Source organism: Muntiacus reevesi, chromosome X (genome assembly GCF_963930625.1).
Source record: "Muntiacus reevesi chromosome X, mMunRee1.1, whole genome shotgun sequence".
In the NCBI taxonomy this organism is placed as follows: Eukaryota; Metazoa; Chordata; class Mammalia; order Artiodactyla; family Cervidae; genus Muntiacus; species Muntiacus reevesi.
In genome coordinates this window covers 137,384,979-137,403,966 of record NC_089271.1, presented here as the reverse complement: position 1 = coordinate 137,403,966, position 18,988 = coordinate 137,384,979, and the positions used below count along the sequence as shown (strand labels likewise).

General features: G+C 35.9%; 1 pseudogene; it reads right to left on the bottom strand.

Annotated features, from left to right (window-relative positions):
* Nucleotides 1–9,791: 9,791 nt before the first annotated feature.
* Nucleotides 9,792–9,908, bottom strand: LOC136154927 (U6 spliceosomal RNA; annotated as a pseudogene).
* Nucleotides 9,909–18,988: the final 9,080 nt, after the last annotated feature.

Genomic DNA, 18,988 nt, shown 5'->3' with positions numbered 1-18,988 from the left:
AGATTCTTAACCACTAGACCACCAGGGAAGTTTCATGTGCAGCTTTTGGGGAGAGATGTTTTCAATTCACTTGGGTAAGTATTAGGAAAGAAAATTGCTGAATCATGTAATATCTGTGTTTAGGTTCTACCAGTGTCCTCCAAAATGACTGGACCATTTTTGCCTTCCCACCAGTATTGAGAGTCCTTGTTTCTCCACATCCTTACCAGCATTTGGTGTTGTCAGTTTTTCTGATCTTAGCCATTCTAATAGGTGTGTAGTGATATTTAATATTTTTTACACATATTTGTTAGTCATTTACATTTCTTATTTGAATCATCTAGCCAGAACCTAAGATTTCATCAGAGACACACATAAAATCAGGATGTCTGACATTAGTAAAAATCCTCAATAATGTTTTATTTAGAAAAATAGCTTATAACAGGGCATATTTGGAATAGTATTCATTCTTGGATGAAAAATATGAGCAACTTAGAAAATTTGCAATTAAGAGAAATTCATTTCACCAGTAAAAATACCTTTCAAATCTTCAGGAAATAATGGATATTTATTTAAACAAGTTTTATTTAAGTAATTCCTCTGGGACTTTGTCTCTTAGTAAGAAAGCATACAACTATAAACACATTCTGTGACTTTATGACCTTAAGTTTCTTTCATCCTTGGTATATGAATAAAGGAATCTGTACTGTGTCTATACCTGAACTGTGTTATACTGACTCAAAGCAATAGATTTGACCAATGTACAGTCAAGTGTAACAGAGATTTTGATTTTGATTACAAAATTTCATCAACTCTGTTATCATTCCTGCACCAAGAAATTACAAATTCATTTACTATTACTTGTCACTTCACACTTGGCATCGTCACATTATAAGCAGTTATCAGGAATATAATTACCAGTATTTACATATTTACATTTACAAGAAGAGTTCTTTTCTTTCTTTCATTACACCGCTGCCCAGTCTTTTATTTGTTCTAACACTGAACTTAACCCTTTAAAAAAATGTGAGGTATGTTTCATGAACATTTCCATGCATAGAGATCTATAAAAGTGAACTCAGTCTTAACTGGCAACCTTGTAAAAACCATTGGTTTGCATGAAGGATAGTAAAGGTTCCTGAAAGCTGAACATAATCTGTAGAAAACCTAGCCCTACACCTCCTTGCAGGTTTTACCTTTGAATAATTCTCCCACAAGCAGCCCTAAATCATTACCCATCATGGTTTACAGCTCTCTGGAGAAGGCTTCTGAGACAAATACAAATTTGTCTTACAGCATTAATGTTTAATGTCTCATAAACTATTGTCAGGATAAAATTCTCTTTTCTTTCTAACTTGCAGCTTTATCCTTTTTCTATTTAAACTCTCTCTGAAGGTGGCTACTGCTCATCAAGTTCATTTACATTCTGACAACTATTATTAATAAAGGGTATGGGGCTTGTGTTTTCAACTCCAGTGGCAAACTTTTAGTGTCATTTAATTGACCTATCAGCAACACTTGCAGAGATAACTACTCCTTCCAAGTTGATATCCTTTATTCACTTGGCTTTCAATAAACTGCATTATTCTACCATCCTTTTTTTTTCCCTGCTCCTTATTTTATGGATTCTCTTTCTCTACTCCCACTTCCATTAAATGCCAGAGTGGGCTTATCCTTAGTTCTATTTCCTTCTCTATCTACATTTTTTTTTTTTTTTGGTAGGTGATATCATCCCTTGATTTTAAACGTCATCTACATATCAATGCCTCCTAAATTTGTATATTTATTATAGACCTGTTCCCTGGGCTCCAGATTGGTATATTCCACTACCTACTTGGCAGCTTAAACCTAACACACTCAAAATAGACCTGTTCAAATATAGACCTGTTCCTTGGGCTCCTGATTCTACCCCCTTCAACCCAAATTGTCTTTTCTCAGTGTGTCCTATTGTCATAAATGGTACCAACATTCACCAGTTGTCCAGGCCAAAATCCCTGGAGTCATTCTTGACTATTTCCTCTCATGACCCACATACAACTTATTAGCAAATCCCATGGGCTCTACCTTTAAAATGTGCCTAAAAGTTCACCACCTTTCACCATTTCCAACACTTCAACCTATGTCCAAGCCGCTATTATCTCTTTAATAGATCATTGCAATAGATTTCTTGCTAGTTCTCTTGTTTACACTCTTATTCTCTGAGAGTCTATTCTCCATACAATATCCATATGTTGAAGGCCTAAAGTGTGTGAAAGTTGCTCAGTCGTGTCCAATTCTTGGCGATCCCACGGGCTGTATGGTTCCTGGAATTCTCCAGGCCAAAATACTAGAGTGGGTAGTCTTTTCCTTCTCCAGGGGATCTTCCCAACCCAAGGATGAAACCCAGGTCTCCCACATTGCAGGTGGATTCTTTACCAGCTGAGTCACCAGGAAAGCCCAAGAATACTGGAGTGGGTAGCTTGCCCCTTCTCCAGCAGACCTTCCCAACTCAGAAACTGAACCGGGGTCTCCTGCATTGCAGGCAGATTCTTTACCAACTGAGCTACCAGGGAAGCTCTTAACCCCAATATAATGGTATTTGGATGAGGACTTTGGGAAGTAGTTAGGCTTAGATGAGGTCTTGAGGATGGCGTCCATGTAATGGGATAAATGCCCTTGTAGAAGAGACACCAGAGAGCTTGCGTCTTCTTCTTCTTCTTCTTCTTCTTCTTCTTCTCTCTCTCCCTCTGCCCTATATGCTTGGAGGAAATGCCATATAAAGACTTAACAAGAAGGTAGCTGTCTGAAATCCAGGGAGAGAGTTCTCACTAAACACCTACCCTACTGGCAACTTGGTCTTGAATATCCAGTCTCCAAAACTGTGAGACATTGATTCTTGTTGTTTAAGTCACCCGATCTGTGCTATTTTGTTATGGTGGCCTGAGATAACTAAGATAGCATCCAAAAATACATAAATGAAATCATGTAATTTTCCTGCTAAAATTTTTCAAATAACTTTCTATAATTTATAAAACAAGGTCCAAAGATTTTGCTAGAAGGAAATGGCAACCGACTCCAGTATTCTTGCTTGGAAAATTCCATGGACAGAGGAGCCTGGTGGGCTACAATCCATGGAGTCACAAAGAGCTGGACACAACTTAGCGACTGAGCACACACGTAGGATTCTATGGTCTTCTCAGGTGGCGCTAGTGGTAAAGAACCCGCTTGTCAACGCAGGAGCTGTAAGAGACACGGATTCGATCCCTGGGTTGGGAAGATCCCCTGGGAGAGGGCATTGCAACCCACTCCAGTATTCTTGCCTGGATAATCCCATGGGCATAAGAGCCTGGCAGGCTATGGCCTATAAGGTAGCAAAGAGTTGGACACAACTGAAGCTACTTACCACACATTCGTAAGATTCTATATGATCTAGATCCCTGCTGCTTCTCTGATAACTCTTACCAGGCATCCCCTGGCTCACTACATTCCAGTCACTCTGGATACTTTGCTATTGCTAGGTTACCGCAAATTCTTCCTTCCTCCATCCTCAGATTTTGCACTTGCTGACCCTGCCCCTCTTCTTCCCACCAGTGGCATTACTAATGTTTTACCTTTATGTTGTTCTCAAATGTAAACTTCTCAAAGATGTCTTTTTCTCTAAAATAACCACATCTTTACCCCATTACATTTTATCCTCTTATCCTGATGTTTTTTATTTATAAACTTATTATTAACTGATATCATCTATCTCTAATTTATGATCTTTCCCCCCACTAGATGATGTTTCATGAGGGTAGGAGGTGACTATGTTTTCCTGACTATGTAGATTGTATGTGGTAGATATTTGACAAGTAGTCAATGAATAAATAAACAAGCTTGATCTCACAATCACTGCTCTCTTCTGGCTCTTTTGTTTAACTCTGAAAGTTAGAGTAAGGAAAGGATGACTGGAGTGACTTTAAAAGTCAAACAAGAGAAATATAATTGGAAATTCACTTTTAGTATAACAGAATAACAACCTTTTAAATTTGATGTTTCCACACACAGGTAACTGCTCTGCTTTTTTGCCCTGACAAAGTACATGCTAGTGGTTAGGAAGTCTTCATGGTTTATGATGAAGTAGTCATCTGATTGGCTTCCCAGGTGGCTCAGTGGTAAATAATCTGCCTGCCAATGCAAGGAGATGCACGTTTGATCCCTGGATCCAGAAGATCCCCTGAAAGAGGAAATGGTAACCCATACCAGTTTTCTCTCCTGGAGAATCCCATGGACAGAGGAGCCTGGCAGGCTACAGTCCATGGAATCACAGAGTCAGACATGACTAAGTAGCTGAGCAAGTAAGCACACGTGCAACCATCTGTGGAAGCAAATACCTATAGAAGTGAATCTGAATCTTGTTTAATTTTCTATTTAGGCTACTCCTGTGATTTATTCATTCAACAAATATGGAACATTTAGGGAAAAATGCATATCCAACTCTTTGTGACCCATGGACTATATAGTCCATGGAATTCTCCAAGCCAGAATACTGGACTGGGTATCCTTTCCCTTCTCCAGGGGATCTTCCCAACCCAGGGATTGTAAACAGGTCTCCTGTTTGAAACAAAGACAAGTAAGATGCAGTCCATGCCACTGAGAAACACAGTCTTATGGGGATGAACACATAATAGGATAATTTCAATATAATGTGATATGTGCTGTTCTCAGTTGCTTAGTCGTGTCTGACTCTTTGCGACCCCCTGGACCTGCCAGGTTCCTCTGTACATGGGAATTCTCCAGGCAAGAATACTGGTGTGGGTTACTGTGCCCTCCTCCAAGAGGTCTTCCCAACCCAGGGATCAAACCCAGGTCTCCCATGTTGCAGGTGGATTCTTTACCATCTGAGACACCACAGAAGTCCAAGAATACTGGAGTGGGTAGCCTCTCCTTTCTCCAGGAGATCTTCCTGACTCAGAAATCAAACCAGGGTCTCCTGCATTACAGGTGAATCTTTACCAGCTGAGCTACCAGGTAAGCCGTACAATGTGATAAGCTAGGGTATAATTTAAGATATGGTGTGGGAGCTCAGGGGAAAAGTGTCTACAGCCACCTGAAAAAGTCAGAGAATGCTTCATAGAGGAGGTAGCATTTGCTATTATAGATGAAAGATGAATGAGTCCTATTGCCAGGCAAAATACGCTGACAAGGTTTCTTGAAGGATGATGTGGTGAATGAGATGGGCCATGGAAAAAGGGTTGATTGCATACAAGGGGATCTATGAAGGAGGACACTGCATGGGCAAAGAAGCAGCATAACATGATTTTTTTTTTTAAATACATGGTTTATTTGAATGGTTGCAAATAATGTGAGTGTAATGGGAGAAGTGGAAAATAAGACTAATCTGGCCTATTCAAGCTGGTTTGGGATTTCCAGAGTGACTAATTAAGAGAATACCCCATTGCAAATTCCATTCCCACAATGCACAGCTAGTTGAGAGGGACATTTGATAAACCAATCTAAATTATAGTGTGCATAACTCATTTGTTACTGCTCTCAAGGCATTTACATTATATAGGAGGATTCCTCGAGAGGAAAATGCATTAACTAGCAGAATTTTGGCATAAGCAAGTAGATCCAACTTAAACTGAAGTATTTCTAGAAAGATTTCTCCCCCTTAAAAATCATGGCCTCTATCTGCCATGTCTACTCACTGCCCTAGCAGATTTTAAATTCTCCCTGCAATACTTTGTCTAAAAGGGGCAAGAAAATGAATGAATTTAGTTTTTAAGAATACAAAATAATCATTCTCCCAGATTGGAATTCCAAATACCCAAAAGAGATTAAAAAAGAAAAGTAGTGTGATGTAGAGAATAAATTAAAAAACAGGAATTGAAGCAGCTGTTCTTTACCTAAGTAAAGAACAATACATAAAGAGAAAAAAATCCATCTGTTTTGAGTCATAAAATCATCCTTCAGGCTCCAAGAAGAGCTTATATGCAAGTGGGAGAGAAAGTCATTCTCCTCATGAAACTCAATTTTAAAGAACCACATCTTTTCCTTGAGGCCTCCTGGTGGGATAGATCTTCCTCTTTCATCAGACCATGTTACTGAGCTACAGATGTGTGTAAAGGTTAAATTACAGTACCTCAATTGAAATATATAAAGCCTGATGATTGTTCATGCCCTTAGTGTCATACTTAAAAACAGAGCTTTGAAAATACAACATGAAGAACAGGTTCTTTTTAAAAAAGAAAATAAAATGAAAATAATTTCCATTAAAAAAAATGAAGAAAGTAAATGAATTTGGGTATTTAAAAATGGTTTTATAACTATGAAAAGAAAGTTACAACATATCTGCATTTCTATGCCAAATTAACTCTAAATTCACTCAAAAATCCAACAAGCTTCTATTTATTGATTATTAATATTAAAATACATATATATCTTGAGCACTGTTTTAAGAAATGTTGGTGATAATGAAAAGATCCTTTGCCCTCTGATTAATATTTAATTATGGAAGCATGAGGATTTCAAGGTAGATAGAAGTCATTTGATATTGATGTACATATCCTGTTATAGGTATTTCAAGTAAGGAAATGGTCACTGAGCGATGGACTTAGACTGGGCGGCTCTTATGAAGAAGATTATACTTGAATTTTGTTATTCATTGTTCACTTGCCCAGTAGTGTCCAACTCTTTGTGACCCCATGGACTGCACACCAGGCTTATCTGTCCTTCACCATCTCCAGGAGCTTACTCAAATTCATGTCCATTGGGTTGGTGATGTCATCCAACCAACTTGTCCTCTGTCGTCCCCTTCTCCTCCGGCCTTCCCAGGATCAGAGTCCTTTCTAATGAGTTTGCTAATGAGTCAGCTAATGACTCTAATGAGCAAGTATCTAGAGTTTCAGCTCCAGCATCAGTCCTTCTAATGAATATTCAGGATTGATTTCCTTTAGGATTGACTGGTTGGATCTCCTTGCAGTCCAAGGGACTCTCAAGAATCTTCTCCAACACCACAGTTCGAAAGCATCAGTTCTTTGGTGCTCAGTCTTCTTTATGATCCAACTCTCACATCCATACATGACTACTAGACTATACCTATCTTTGTTGGCAAAGTAATGTCCCTGCTTTTTTTTTCCATTTATTTTTATTAGTTGGAGGCTAATTACTTTACAATATTGTAGTGGTTTTTGTCATACATTGACATGAGTCAGCCATGGATTTACATGTGTTCCCCATCCTGAACCCCTCTCCCACTTCCCTCCCCATCCCATCCCTCTGGGTCATCCCAATGCACCAGCCCTGAGCACTTGTCTTATGCATCCAACCTGGACTGGCGATCTGTTTCACACTTGATATTATACATGTTTCGATGCTGTTCTCTCAGATCATCCCGCCTCGCCATCTCCCATAGAGTTCAAAAGTCTGTTCTATACATCTGTATCTCTTTTTCTGTCTTGAATATAGGGTTATCGTTACCATCTTTATAAATTCCATATATATGCGTTAGTATACTGTACTGGTCTTATCTTTCTGGCTTACTTCACTCTGTATAATGGGCTCCAGTTTTATCCATCTCATTAGAACTGATTCAAATGTATTCTTTTTCATCGCGGGTAATATTCCATTGTGTATATGTGCCATAGCTTTCTTATCCATTCGTCTGCTGATGGGCATCTAGGTTGCTTCCATGTCCTGACTATTATAAACAGTGCTGTGATGAACACTGAGGTACACGTGTCTCTTTCAGATCTGGTTTCCTCGGTGTGTATGCCCAGGAGTGGGATTGCTGGGTCATATGGCAGTTCTATTTCCAGATTTTTTAAGAAATCTCCACACTGTTCTCCATAGTGGCTGTACTAGTTTGCATTCCCACTAACTGTGTAAGAGGGTTCCCTTTTCCCCACACCCTCTCCAGCATTTATTGCTTGTAGACTTTTGGATAGCAGCCCATTCTGAGTGGCGTGTAATGGTACCTCATTGTGGTTTTGATTTGCATTTTTCTGATAATGAGTGATGTTGAGCATCTTTTCATGTGTTTGTTAGCCATTTGTATGTCTTCTTTGGAGAGATGTCTGTTTAGTTCTTTGGCCCATTTTTTGATTGGGTCATTTATTTTTCTGGAATTGAGCTGCAGGAGTTGCTTGTATATTTTTGAGATTAATCCTTTGTTTCTTCATTTGCTATTATTTTCTCCCATTCTGAAGGATGTCTTTTCATCTTGCTTATAGTTTTCTTTGTTGTGCAAAAGCTTTTAAGTTTAATTACATCCCATTTGTTTATTTTTGCTTTTATTTCCAATATTCTGGGAGGTGGGTCATAGGGGATCTTGCTGTGATTTATGTCGAAGAATGTTTTGCCTATGTTCTCCTCTAGGAGTTTTATAGTTTCTGGTCTTACATTTAGATCTTTAATCCATTTTGAGTCTATTTTTGTGTATGGTGTTAGAAAGTGTTCTAGTTTCATTCTTTTACAAGTGGTTGACCAGTTTTCCCAGTACCACTTGTTAAAGAGGTTGTCTTTTTTCCATTGTATATTTTTGCCTCCTTTGTCAAAGATAAGGTGTCCATAGGTACGTGGATTTATCTCTGGGCTTTCTATTTTGTTACATTGATCTATATTTCTGTCTTTGTGCCAGGACCATAGTGTCTTGATGACTGTGGCTTTGTAGTAGAGCCGGAAGTCAGGCAGGTTGATTCGTCCAGTTTTTTTCTTCTTTCTCAAGATTGCTTTGGCTGTTCGAGATTTTTTGTATTTCCATACAAATTGTGAAATTATTTGTTCTAGTTCTGTGAAGAATACCTTTGGTAGCTTGATAGGGACTGCATTGAATCTATAGATTGCTTTGGGTCATATACTCATTTTCACAATATTGATTCTTCCAATCCATGAACATGGTATATTTCTCCATCTGTTTGTGTTCTCTTTGATTTCTTTCATCAGTGCTTTATAGTTTTCTATGTATAGGTCTTTTGTTTCTTTAGGTAGATATACTCCTAAGTATTTTATTCTTTTTGTTGCAATGGTGAATGGAATTGTTTCCTTAATTTCTCTTTCTGTTTTCTCATTGTTAGTATATAGGAATGCAAGGGATTTCTGTGTGCTAATTTTATATCCTGTAACTTTACTATATTCATTGATTAGCTCTAGTAATTTTCTGGTGGAGTCTTTAGGGTTTTCAATGTAGAGGATCATGTTTTCTGCAAACAATGAGAGTTTCACTTCTTCTTTTCTTATCTGTATTCCTTTTATTTCTTTTTCTGCTCTGATTGCTGTGGCCAAAACTTCCAAAACTATGTTGAATAGCAGTGGTGAGAGTGGGCACCTTTGTCTTGTTCCTGACTTTAGGGGAAATGCTTTCAATTTTTCACCATTGAGGATACTGTATACTGTGGGTTTGTCATATATAGTTTTTATTGTGTTGAGGTATGTTTCTTCTATGCCTGCTTTCTGGAGAGTTTTTATCATAAAAGGATGTTGAATTTTGTCAAAGGCTTTTTCTGCATCTTTTGAGATAATCATAATTTATCTTTCAATTTGTTAATGTGGTGTATTACATTGATTGATTTTCATATATTAAAGAATCCTTACATTCGTGGGATAATGTCCACTTGGTCATGATGTATGATCTTTTTAATATGTTGTTGGATTCTGTTTGCTAGAATTTTGCTAAGAATTTTTGCATCTATGTTCATCAGTGATATTGGCCTGTAGTTTTCTTTTGTTTTGTGACATCTTTGTCTGGTTTTGGAATTAGGGTGATGGTGGCCTCATAGAATGAATTTGGAAGTTTATCTTCTTCTGCAATTTTATGGAAGAGTTTGAGTAAGATAGATGTTAGCTCTTCTCTAAAAAGTATGGAATGCTTCACGAATTTGCATGTCATCCTTGTGTAAGGGCCATGCTAATCTTTTCTTTTTTTAATTTCTTCTCCCAATTTTTAATATATGTGCTGCCGAAACGAGCACATGCCCCTGTTTTTTAATACACTGTCTATGCTTGTCTTGAACTTAAAGCTTCAAAAAAAGTAAATTTGAGGTTTTGAATAATGGAGATATAAGAGAAAGCATTTTAGTTAAAAGGAAGAGGAATGATTGACAGTATGGAAGCAGGAATGCAGTATGTGATTTTAAGGAGGCCAGTTTGACAGAATTGGGGCCAGTGAACATGTTGGGGATTAGTAGGGGTTTAGAATGAATAGATAGGGTGGAGCCACTTGATGGAAGACCTGGACTGTCAGGTTGATTAGTTTTGACTTGATCCTACAGGCAAATGAATGCCCTTGTTTGGGAATGACATGCTGAAAGCAGAACCTTGAGAAGATTAGTCTAGCAGTGATATTTAAGGAAGGGTTTGCTAGTTTGTGTGTGGTAAGTGATGGATGGGTGTGGGATCAGTGAAAGAGTTAACTCTCAGTTATTGTATTAAAGCTTATCAGAAGCAAATCTTTAAATTCTCTGCTAAGTGAAACAGGGAAGAAATCCACACAGGTTTTTTTTTTTTTCTTTTCCTTTGTTGGTATTATCATAATTTATTTTAATTATCCCCTTTTCTAATTCAGCATGCTACAAAAGAGAGACCTTTTAGGGTGCTTGTACTGCTTCCACTACCTTCTTGCCCTGCCCCCACCTCCTTGTCCATGTTCAGTGGTCAGAAGATTTTTAAAACAGACTTGTGATTCATTCTTCCATTCCCTGGGGAAGATGTGAGTCATTCAGCCTGTAATCATCAAAGTCCCTAAATCTGGGCTTGGTGTCTTGCTTCAGTTTTCAGCATAAATGTAAACTGGGTTGCTTTCCATTTTCTTCAAAATCACCTCTTCTCAGTGTGACTTCATTATCTGAAATTATGCGAAGTCCTAATATTCCAAACAGATTCTATTGAAATGGAAATACAAACACACATCGAAAATGCCAAATAGGGATGAACTGGGGATTATCTCTGTTACTATCTCTTCAATTCAATTGAGGTCACTTTAATGATTATTTATTGAGCACACCCACCAGGGGTTTATAGTCTGTACAAGCACAAAGCCTTATCCATATAACAAACATGTAAGTAATAAGTGAATAAACTGCATTGAGCTGTTAAATAGCAATGTGGGATATGTATGATTAGGTGATAAAATAGGTGGTCAAGACAATTGTAAGAACTGACTGAAATAATTACTCATCATTAAAAAATAAAACCCAAAGTCACACAGTAGTGTGCATATTATGGACGTTGAATCAACTTTCTTCGTCTTACTGTGAATTTCTCAGATCTGGTATTAGCACAAATAAGAACTGACATTTAATGGATCCAATATCAAAATATCATTTCCTAATAAGCTTTTTCTTCTTGTTTTTGAGTTTTGCCTTTATAACATTTTTTCCCAAGTAGCTGAGTTGCCCTTTAATTAAGTGCCATTTTTTCCCTTACAATTAAGGGGATTTGTTTCTCACTGAAAAATGTTATCTGAGTTCATCTATACAGCAACCTCATCTTGATTTGAAGACTAGACTGTAGGATTATGCAAGAAGTGAATGTGCTTACTCCATCAGTAGATTAATGAGACAGAATTGGACTCTCTTATGGTGCTGCAGTCACATCTGCTGATGAAGTTTGATTTCTGTGCCAATAAATATGTGTCTATGCTCACATAAGTATCTTGAGGATACTGAGTTTTTGTTGGCAGATTGAAGAATGGGTGGGATAAACTGGAGTACCTTTATAAAGGGAAGCTTCTTTGGAATCATTTTCTGAGAGTGAAGGAAACATGCTGGGATAGAAAGAACTGGTTCTTGAATAGTGTTAAAATGCATTAGGTTGCCTGGCCTATCAACCTATAAGTAAATCACATTAAGATTAGCTCAGTGTGTTCTGTGTATGCTGCCTGGTTGAGAGCAAAGGCCTAAGGGAAGAAGATCTAGGAGATGATGAGACTTGCAAGGGGGAAAAGGAAAGAAAAGAGAGAGAGAAAGACAAAGGAGTAACATGAATTAATGACAAAGAGGAAGAGATTGTTGCATATACTTGAGTTTGGACCATTGACAAGGCAGTAGAGCAACATATTCTTGGTGTTTCAGGAGAATGGTTGTTCAAAGAACAGAAAGTCTAAGTAGATGACATGGATGACAAACAAAAATGGCTTATCTAGCCATCTAAAATGTTTGACTCTCCAAAGATCTTTTCTCCTTTTCCATGTTTTGCAAATATAATGCATTGAAATCACATGAAAGGAGACTGTGCCAGTGCTGCATTAATTCTTGATCAGGTTGGAGTAGTTGGACCTATTCAAGATATGAAAATAATGTAATTCAAAAACAATTAAATAGTTTTGAAAATGTGGCAACCCAGAGATCAAACCCAGGTCTCCCAGGTTGCAGGCAAATTCTTTACCAGCTGAGCCACAAGGGAAGCTTTTGAAAGTGTATTGCTTAGTAACTATATTATATATGATGATGTAGGCAATTCCTCTACTTTCTCTATAGCAAAATACCTTTAAGGGTAGCTAGACAACTTGGTGCATAAAACACATCCACATATAACCTAGTTATTAATAATAATATTTTGAAAGTATTCTATTTTGGAATAGTTCTGAGTCTTCTTCCCCCAAACTCTCGTTTTCTACAGTAGCAGAATCATGTCCCCTTCTACATCCTAGCTATAAGCTCTTTTTCTACTTCCCCCAACCACACTTTGTATGCCAAGTAGACGTAGAGAAGCTCCATATAGTTAGACTGGCCAACTAGGATTATCTGATAGCATTCTTAGCTGTGGCATCAACCCAGAGTGGTAATTTGGAAACCCCAAATTAAAAACCCTTAGACTTATATCAACAGAAATGAGACTTAGAGGGTCATACAGGGCACCAGAGGGATATGCAAGGGTAGGTTGTTGACATTGAAAGGCTTTCACTTAAATGAATATGGCAGATCTAAGTAATTTTCTAAGTCAGCATTAAAAATGCTTATTTTTCAACATTTCATCATCTCTGGGAAGGAGCTTTCTGCATCGTCTTATTTTCCCTTTTCTTAATATTTGTAGTAGGATTGCCAGGATTCACATAGAACTCTGGAACCTCCAGGGACTCTGAAGGCAACCCAGCTATGTTTTTATCTGTCTTCATAAGGAATCTTATACACAGGGCTGAATGTAATGATTTTTGTTTCTTCTAAGATGATTTTTTCCAAGGATTTAATGAGACATATGGGAGAAATAACTGTTGTCAGAGTAGCAGAGATAAGAGGCTATTCCTGTTTAACTGTCTCAACAAAACTCAAAATGAAGGAAAAGTTCTGATTTAACCCCAGGAGGAGAAAAGTAACTCACCCTTTGTTGACCAGATTTTCATCAACTGTAATTCTACCTTCTTTACTTCTCAGAGTCAGGTAGCATTTGTTTAAGGAAGTGTAATAGGTTTGTTTTTAGGAGGAGAGGGGCATTGAACAAATGTGGCCCCTATTATGAAGATGGGGCTTCCCCAGTGGCTCAGTGGTAAAGAATCTGTCTGCCAGGGCAGGAGATGCAAGAGGCCATAGGTTCGATCCCTGGGTTGGGAAGATCACCTGGAGAAAGAAATAGCAATCCACTCCAGTATTCTTGCCTGGAGAATTCGCACGGACAGAGGAGCCTGGTGGGCTACAGTTCATGGGGTTGCAAAAGAGTCTGACAGGACTTAGCGACTAAACAACAACAAAGTTCATCTCAAGTGCTCAAGGAAAGGTTTCATTCATTTATCAAGGAAACTATAGTAAAAGTTATAAAAATTCACAAAAGGACTATGTGTAACACTCTACTTGCCATAGTGAATACACTCTCAAAAATGCTCACTTGGTAGAATAATACTGAATCATATTTTCTGTTAATGAAAATATTATTTGAGGAATTTAAAAAAACTAGAAGAGAATAAAATCTCTTTATTATTAACTGTCCCTTATAGAACCTGGTAAGAAACTTATTTAACTCTTTCTTTACAGGATACCAAAGTGCCCTTGGCATGATGTTCTACTGGATAATATCTCAGTGACCTGTAAGTATCAGTGAAATTGGAGGTCAGTTCTCAGTCGCATAGATAAGGTTGACAAAGCTCATCTTTGGAGTTTTCTTGCCTTTTCTTTCAATGCTTTTTTCCCCCACTGTGGTACCTTTATCTTTAACGTATGACTGATATGCATGCAATGTTTTTGCAATCAATTTTAAGTTCACATTCTGATGAATTTTATGATTGTATATAATTGTGTCAACACGACCACAATCAATGCATAGAATGCCATCACCCTGAAAAGTTTTCTTCACATCCCTTTAACTTAACCTCCCCGCCCCATTTATCTCTTTTATGTCATTATAGTTTTGCCTTTTCTAGAATTTCACATGAATGGAATCATACAGTTTGTGATATTTTGTTTTTGACTTTTTTCACTTAGCACTTTTAGTTACTTTTTTAGTCACTTCGAATTTTTTCACTTTCGCTTGACCTTGGCACTATTGACATTTGAGCTGTATTGTTCTCTGTTGTCGGGGGCGAGCTTGTGCTTCTCTATGCTGAGCAGCATTGCTGATTGATGAATAGCATTCCAATTTATGGATATACCACAGTTTATATTTTATTAAAATATTGATGGGCATTGGATTATTTCGTGTTTTGGAATATTAGAAACAAAGCTACTACAAAACAAATACATTCGCATATATGTTTTATGTAGATATATGTTTCCCTTTCTTTTGGGTAAATACCTAGGAGTGGAATTGCTAGGCTATATGGAAACTTTGTACTTAACCTTTTGAGGAAATGCCAGACTGTCTTCCAAAGTGGATACACCATTTTACATTCCCATTGGTAATGCTACAAATCCTCACCAGCACTTGGTATTGGCTATCACTTTGATTATAGCCATCCTCATGGCTATATCGTGGTATCTCATTGCAGTTTTGATTTATGTTTCCCTAATGGCTAATAATGTTGAGCATTTTCATATACTTATTGGCAATCTGCATATCTTCTTCAGAGAAATGTCTATTGAAATCTTTTGCAGATTTTTACTTTGAGTTATTTGTATTTTTGTTGCTGAGTTGTAAGAATTCTTTATATAGTCTTGGTTCAAGAGCATTTTGTGTGGTACATGTTTTATAAATACTCCAAGGCTGTAGCTTATTTTTTGTTGTTGTTGTTTTTTTAATTATGTTTTTCAAGAAGAAAACTTTTTTAATATTTATGAAGCCCATTTCATCACTTTTTTAATACTTCATATTTTGGTGTCTTATTTAAGAAATTTTACCTAATTTAATATTAAAAATTTTTTTCTATATTTTTCTCTATTTTAGCAGTTTTAGCTCTTACATTTAGATGTATGATTTATTTTGAATTAATTTTTGTATTTGATGTGCAATAAGAGTCAAGGTTCTTTTTTTCTATATAGCTATATAGTTGTTCCAATATCATTTGTTGAAAAGAGTATCTTTCCCCCACAAAATTGCCTTAAAATATTTATCAAATATCAATTGACTAAAATATGGAAAGGTATTATACATACTTGAAAAAAATTTGTATTTTGCCATTTTTGTGTGTATTCTATGAATATTAATTAAGTTTAAGTGATGATAGTTTTGTTCAGATCTAACTTTTTGCTGAGTTTTTGTTTACTTTATCTATCAAGTTTCGAGAGAAGACTGTTAAGATCCGTAACTATGGTTGAGGAATTGTCTGTTTTTCCTTTAATTTTGCCATTTTGGTTCATGCATTTAGAAGTTTTATTCACGCACTTGTGATTGTTTTATCCTGTTGAACTGACACATATATGATGATAATGTAGTTATCATCTCTGGCAATGGTTTTACAATTTGTTTTAAATGTATTTTATTGAATATTAACATAGGTACTCTAGGCTTCTTAAACTCACTATTTGCATTGATTCTACTTCCAAAAGTAATCACATGGTCACTGCCTGAAATTCAGTTCTTTACCATGTGACCCTCTCTATAGGACTACCCATGACATGCCAACTGGCTTCCCCCAGAGTGAGTGATCCAAGACAAAAAAAATATGAATGAGTAAGATAGATTTCAAAACTTAAGCCCAGATGTGACATAACCATAAGTTCTGCTATGTTCTGTTGGTCACCCAGGTGAACCCTGGTATAATTTGAGACTTTACAAGTACAAATGCTTGGAAGTGGGGGTTACTTGGGCTAGCTTGGAGCCTGGATCCTACAATAGTCTTAGAATAAACACCTGAGAAATGAGGCTTATACTTAGAAGTCTTAATGTAAAGAATAATTGCTTTTCTGTGCAGTGTTCTCTGAGAGCCTGAAGTTGCCAAGCTCAGTCACTTCTCAGAAGATATTTAATGAAAAATGAATTAAAAAAAACTTAAATGCGGACACTTCTGACATTCTCTACAATGTACTAGATCCTATGGTTGGCAGAGAGGAGTGTAAGAAAAGTAACATTCAACATACTGTTGGTTTTCAAATAAATCAACACCAGTCAAAATACCAATCATGATATCAATGTTTCTATCATTAGTATTAATATAGTGCAGACTTCCATCTTATTTTCCATCATGGTAATGTCTCAACTGATATCCTTGGTCCCAAACATAGTTCCTTTGAATCCATTCTTTATTTTTTTGCCTGAAGTGTACTTTTATAGGTCTGATTATACAAGTCCCTTGTATAAAATATTTGATGTTTCTTTATTGCCTGTAGAAAAAAACAAATCTAATATACTTAGAAAGTTTAAGTTACCTCAAAATTTGACCCCAGCCTCTGTAATTTACACCATTCATCACCCTCACCCCCTTTACAATGCAAATTATGTCATAGTCTAATTTTTTTTCAAAGAATTTTCTATAGAACTTTAAATCCCTTTGCTCTGGGGGATAAAAAGTTTCCATGGTCATATGAGTTTGGGAGGTATTGTATAGTATATTCTTTTCTTAGAAATGCATGCAATATGTTAAAAACTCTGAAAAAATACAGTACTGAAGAGGTCTATTTAACATTAATCAGTTGTTTTCCAATTTATTTGACCATGGAACCAATTTTTGAAGAATATTTCTTTAAAAGCATAAAACTCTTCAGAGAACATATTTTGGAAAATGCTGCTCTATCACATGGGACTATTTGAAGTTTCCTGAATATCCATGTTTTACAATTTTTAACATGGGATAGATGTTAATCTGGAAGATTAATCTGGAAGTGGAAACCACACAAGGCCTTTTGTTTTCTTACTAACCCAGAAAACTCACTTATCTTTTAAAGCCCAGCTCATATTTAATCTCTTATAATAGCTTATCAATATTAATTCATTATCTATGTCATTATAAAAGAAACAGATATTTCTCTTTAATATTACCTCTCACATTTTATGTGTCTGCCTCTTCTCCTGGTAAACTATGAGTTTTCTTAGGGAAGGGGCCAGATCTTATGCACTTTCCTGTCTTGAATGCCAGCATAATGCCAGGTATTTCAGAGGCGTATTCAGTTAATGTTCATTGCATGAATATACATGAAATTATTATCCCAATACAAGCTAATATATAAATAAAGCCTGAATTATATATTGTATACTAAGTGCTATAGGAATTTTTAAAAATGATATCAATTAGGACTGGAATAATAAAGGAAAATGTCATAGAGAAGGCAGGTCTTGAACTAGAATTTGAAAGATAAATAGGATTTGTGTAAGGTAAACACTATAAATGAAGACAGAGGTAGACATGATCCTGGCATGTTAATGAACTGGTCAGGAAAAATAATGGATGCTGAGAGGTAGAAATAACTAAAGTTAGGTAGTTGGAGTGATACCAGATTATAAAAATCTTTGAATGTCAAATATAATTGCTTAAAGGCTGTTGATTAAAGGATTAAATCAGGATAAAAGCAGGATTTAACAAAGATTAGACAAAAATACCCAAAACATGTATCAATTTAAATTAAGGTCTCTGTTCATTATTAGAGTCACCAATATCTTGTCAGTATTTGTTATTACATTAATTCACAGCTCATGATTGAATTGCATTGACTTTATATTTCCTAACAGAAATTTAGTAATTTATAAATTAAGTATTATCATGAAAATAGAATCTTCCTCCTGTCCCCATTTTTTCCTGAAAAAGTATTTCTCCATAGAACTATAAAGATGGTCCTTTCAAATTCAAACAGGAGAAATAACCCCTGTTCTTGGCCATTAATCCATGTTTTCTAGCTCTTACATTTTGAAATGTAGAGGGAATCTTTTGAACTCACTAGAGAAAAGGTATTCCTCAACAGAGAAATAAAATTTTTCTTAAATTGGCATTCATCTTTCTTTACTTTCAACTCATTAAAATAGTGTGAAATTAGTTTGTAGGCCATCATATTGAGTTTTTAATGTACCTATTATTAAAACATGTTTTTTCTCTTAATGAGATTGTAAACTCCAAGAGAATATTTCAAATCTAATAATTGGATTTTGGATTGCCTTATTCCAGGAGTATATTTTCTAAATTTTTTCTGAATGCTATTAAATGAACCTTTTGAAACTTTTTCAATCTAAGTTTTACTTTGTTGAAACTGACAGCTCCAAATCCACTTGCTTTTAGTTCTAATTCAAACCTCTATTTTTGATTTGATATCTTTAAGGAATATTATTAAGATATATATTTTTAATTTTATTTGAGATATAATATGAGATATATGAGATATAATTAGTATATAACATATACTATATATATATATAACATATAACATATATAACATAATAATTCAATGTTTGTATTTATTGTGAAATGTTCACCACAATAATTTAGTTAACATTCATCACTATACATAGTTACCATTTTTTTTCCTTATAATGAAAACTTTTAAGATCTACTCTCTTAGCAACTTTCAAATACATAATACAGATTTTTAAACTATAGTCACCATGGTCTATTACCTGACTAATTCATTTTTAGTAGTTCCTTACCAATCCTTTCTTTCAACTTGGATTATTTTTCTTGACTTAATTTATTACAACCTGGTATATTAAGCATTTATTTCTTTATTTTTTTGTCTCTCCTCACTAAAGTTTAACATCTATGAGA